The sequence below is a fragment of the Pyrus communis genome, chromosome 3 (genome assembly GCF_041283825.1).
Source record: "Pyrus communis isolate YQ-2024b chromosome 3, ASM4128382v1, whole genome shotgun sequence".
In the NCBI taxonomy this organism is placed as follows: domain Eukaryota; kingdom Viridiplantae; phylum Streptophyta; class Magnoliopsida; order Rosales; family Rosaceae; genus Pyrus; species Pyrus communis.
The window spans coordinates 30,414,978-30,420,079 of NC_142567.1; the positions used below are offsets into that span (position 1 = coordinate 30,414,978).

The 5,102-nt window shown below is 42.8% G+C and overlaps 1 pseudogene; it reads left to right on the forward strand.

Annotated features, from left to right (window-relative positions):
- Positions 1–1,594: 1,594 nt before the first annotated feature.
- Positions 1,595–3,749, forward strand: LOC148698315 (uncharacterized; annotated as a pseudogene).
- Positions 3,750–5,102: the final 1,353 nt, after the last annotated feature.

Genomic DNA, 5,102 nt, shown 5'->3' on the forward strand with positions numbered 1-5,102 from the left:
ACCAAGTGTCGTAGTTGTCTCCATTGAGATGCTTGGAGACGAGAACCACTGCTGGATGATCGGCATGATGGACAAAATACGGATTGGAAGTATCAGGTTTACTCCCATTAGAGTTCTATTCGTTGGCCATGGCTGAAAGTTGGCACTGACAAAGGAAAAATAGGTAGTGAGAAGAAAACTAGGGTCTTTTGTTTACCCTAGCTTTGCGATACCATGTAAAATAATGACTGAACAAGATATTTGCCAGAATGAGGATTTCATTCATTAAGTTGAAATATATATATAAATGTGATCCTATAATCAGGGAATACAATCAAGTAAATATTATGTACAAAGTCAATTGTAATCAATTACAATCAAATCATATTCTTGGCTGCTAATCTAACCCTGACTTCGTGGGATAAAGTTAACATTCCAACAGAACCAAAGTATGCATATTACCCAAACCCTAGTTTGGTATGATATATACGATGGATTGGATTATTTCAGTGGAGTAAAATTTTCTATTATACATAAACCATAAATATTTAGGGCTAGTTTTATGCATATGCTTTCTTTAATCTGTTATATATAAAAGCTGATGGTCGAATGCCAAAGACTAATATGCTTATATGGATACCTTTTCTACTGCATGTTTTATTATAAAAGCTGTTGGGCAAAGGTTGTCTAAATATGGCATCGGCTCATCAGTTCATGAATTGATTAATTTCAAAAGAAAGCATGTTTTGATTTAAAAAGATAATATATGCAACTGGTTTCATATCTACACCCAGTATCCATCTTATCAGAGTTTATGTGTATATCTATTATTTATTGTTATAGCTTATATCAAAATAAAGGGTCTGTCACTATTGGAAAGGCTTGTATTAAATAGGGTAAATTACACAAAATTACTTCAATTATAAGTCGTAACACAATCTTATATCTCATGTTTTAAATATTACAATATCATATCTCAACTTATGAATTTTGTTTGTACCATACTTGACCAATCCCAAAACTACTAAGCACCGGTCAACATCATACTGTCAAGGACCCACAAGACTTTTCCTCCAACCAGGAGGCCAATCACAACACGACACATGTCGGTATCAGAAGCCAATCACAGCGCGACACGTGTCGATATCAGAGGCCAATCACAACACGACACGTGTCAATGTCAGAACAAAGCTAGAAACTCTCTTCTATAAAAAGGGATCATTCTCCCACAATAATCCCTAATGTCATTTGTACTAAACTATTCACTAGAACTCACTAAAAGAGAGCTTGAACCTATGTATTTATGTAAACCCTTCTCAACTAATGAGAACTCCTCTACTCCGTGGACGTAGCCAATCTGGGTGAACCACATACATCTTGTGTTGTTTGCTTCCCTGTCTCTATTCATTTACATACTTATCTACACTAATGACCAGAGCAACCTAGCAAAGGTCATAAACCTCACACTTTTTGTTGTACCAAAGTTCTCGCCGATTTTGTGCATCAACATTTGGCGCCGTATGTGGGAATTGTACTTATTCCTACCCTCTCCAGCTTTGTCAAGCTGGTTTCCACCATTCGCACACTTTCTTTCGACCAGATACCCCTTTCCAACATGAGGGGTGAAGGGAGCCACAGCACGCAGAACGACATCCCCCTCGCACTTAGTGCAAATCAACGAAAGAAGGAACGAAAAAGGTTTACTCTTCAGGCTAAAGTCGATGAGCTAGAGGCTCAGAATAACAAGATAGCAATAAAGAATGAGATCCTCCAGGAGCAGTATGAGAAGCTCTTCGGAATGCTCCATGAAGTTAGGCATACTCAAACACACGAACTCATCGCCCTCGGGGAAGTCAACCACCACCTGGGTGCCCCCCAACACGAGGAATCACCTGCCTTCAACATGGATATCCTTAATGGAGAGCGAGTTACTCATCAAGGTGTTGATCAACATGAGACCTCTCTCGACCTAGCTGCTTCAACCCGAAGTAGGAGAAGTAGAGGAAGGCACCTTCTTGCAGAAGGAGTAGAAGGATCAAAAGTCGTTTATCGCGACTGTCGGGACTTCCTGAGGCAACGTCGAGAGAACCCCATCCACATAAGCTCGAAGGTCAATGATCCAAGGGTTTCTGAAAGGTTCGGTCCTCTTCCATGCCCCAAACCAATTACCAATCTAGGGAATGAGCGACATGTCCTAGAGGAATATGAAGGTACAGATGACTCGAGGGCGTTTCGACAGGCTCGCCCTGGAAGTCAGTACAGTGAGTCCAAAGAAAAATCTCATGCCCTTGACCAAGCTTTCCTACTTCCAAGAGGTGATGGAGACTTACGGAAGAAGGATCCAGCAGTACGTGACTCCACTCAGGACCCCCTTGTCCTACAACTCCTTGAGGAAGTAAACAAGTTGAAGGCCGAACGCCAGGCCGAAATACCTGACTGGAACCAACCTAGGCATGGCCCTCTTACAAGGAGGATCATCGACACCCTCTCCAAGCAAAGACAAAGCAGAAGCTTGGCTTACAACTCTACACTGGAAGGGAGGACCTGATTGAACACCTAAACCTCTTTGAGTCCACCATGGCATACCGGATGCACACTGACGAAGAACAATGTCTTCTCTTCCCCTTTACCCTCTCTGGCGGAGCTCTGAATTGGTATTGTCGTCTTCCACCTGAGACAGTAGACTCATTTGAGGAACTTAAGAGACTATTTGTCTCTCAACACATATTCCAGACAGATCGCTTGCATTTCGCAGATGACTTGTATACTATTCGCCAGAAGCTAGATGAGTCACTACAAAAGTATGCCGCCGCTTCAGCAATGAGTATTCTCGTTGCGCTGAGGCAGATGACAAGACCGCCCTTAAAGCCTTCACGGCAGGCCTACGCGACTGTTTCTTCAAGTACATGATCAATGCTAACACTTGGAAGACTTACTCTGAGGTAATGGCACAGGCTTATAACCATGCCTCCGCCGAGGCAAGGACATATCAAGGGAAACCCCCTACAGCCATCCCTTATCAGCAAATGGGGAGTGGAAGCCAAATCCAACCGAATGAGAATACCTCAACCTTCCAAACAGCAACGACGCTTCCCCCTGCCCTACCTAATACCTCGCCAAGTCAACAGGCATATCATTCTCAAGGTAAGAGGAAAGACTTATATCATCACCAGTCTCATTTTAATAAAAAGAGTAAGGGGCGCTATCGCGATAACCAAAGGTATCACCACGATAATACCCGTCCCTAGGCGATCAATGCAGTGGGCCAAACACGTGTCAAGAATGGTCCTACCCCGAGGTATGATACATACACACCTTTGAATGCCACATGCACGGCCATTTACCCTAGTATAGCTTACTTGATACCAAAGCCAAGGCCGAGGGAGCCAAATTTCAAGTCCACGAAGAACACAGGCATGTTTTGTGGTTACCACGAGTATAATGGCCATGACGGCGAGAAATGTATCACCCTCTGTGATCATATTGAAGCTTTGGCACGTGAAGGAAAAATTGACCAGTTCCTCATTCACCCTCAAAGGGATAACCGCAACCAATGCCAAGTGAATGTGATATATTCCATAAGCGGAGGCACACCCATATCTGAATCTTCCAACAGGGCCATGAAAAACAATGAATGTAGAAGCCTGGCCACCAAGTGTTTCACGTGGAAGACATCAGGGAAGGCAAGTATCAAAAGCCTAATTGGGATCCAATATGTTTCAACCTTGAGGAAGAAAGAGGTATCGTCTATCCTCACAACGACCCACTGATTGTGGAGGCACACATAGCCAACTTTGACGTACGACGAATCCTGGTAGACATGGGGGTGTCGGTCAATATCATGTTTGCTAAAGCTTTCAAAACACTTAATGTAGCTGAACACTTGCTCGATCACTCGGTTTCTCCTCTGATAAGCTTCTCTGGTGATGTCGTGCAACTTTTAAGGAGCGTACATTTATCATTCACCATCGGTACAGGCCTGTACACAACCACAATCACCACTAACTTCTTGGTGGTTGACTGCCCAACGACATACAATGTCATCTTTGGGCACACAGGCATTAATGATCTCAAGGCTATGGTATCCACGTATATGTTGTTGATGAAATTTCCAACCCTCTATGGCAATGGTTACATCAGAGGAGATCAACTTAGTGCACGTACCCAAAGAAACCCTCTATGGCAATGGTTACACTTCAGTCAAGCAACAACACTTGCATGTACCCAAAGAAACACTTTCTATACATGACCAAGTTATCAAGATCAGCTTGGAGAAAGCCAACTTGAATATTCACGGTGGTAACAATCAACCCGACGATCCTCGAGATGACTCTTTCACCCAACAAGCACAACCTGCTGAAGAGTTGAAGAAAGTCTCTATCTCAAAAGATTATCCAGATCGCATAATGAAGATTGGCACCACTTTGTCACCACCTATTCGGTTGACATTGATCTCTTTTTTGCAAGAGAACACTGAAGTCTTCGCCTGGTCATACGAGGACATGCCAGACAATTATCCAACGTGGGTCGCAAATATGGTCATTGTTAAGAAAAATCCAACCAAGGAAAGTCTCTTACTTCAAAAGATCTTGTAGAAAATGTGTGTCGACTACACCGACTTAAACAAAGGATGCCCGAAAGATAGCTTTCCCCTTCATCTTATTGATAGACTTGTAGACTTTACAGCAGGGTGTAAAATCATGAGCTTCATGGATGCTTACTCAGGGTACAATCAAATCCTTATGAACCTTTCGAACCAAGAACACACGGCCTTCACCACTGATAGATGACTATATTGCTATAAAGTCATGCCATTCGGCCTAAAGAATGCAGGGGTGACTTATCAAAGATTAGTCAATTCAATGTTCACTGAACAGATTGGGAAAAGCATGGAAGTTTATGTTGATGATATGTTAGTCAAAAGCAAACATGCTGACCAACACATTGCCAACTTGTCTGAAACCTTCTCCATCCTAAAGAAGTATTGAATGAGGTTGAACCCCAACAAATGCGCTTTCGGTGTGGGCTCTGGAAAATTCTTGGGCTTCATGATTAGCCAACGAGGCATTAAAGCTAACCCCGAGAAGATCAAAGCAATCATGGACATGAAAGAACCAGTAACC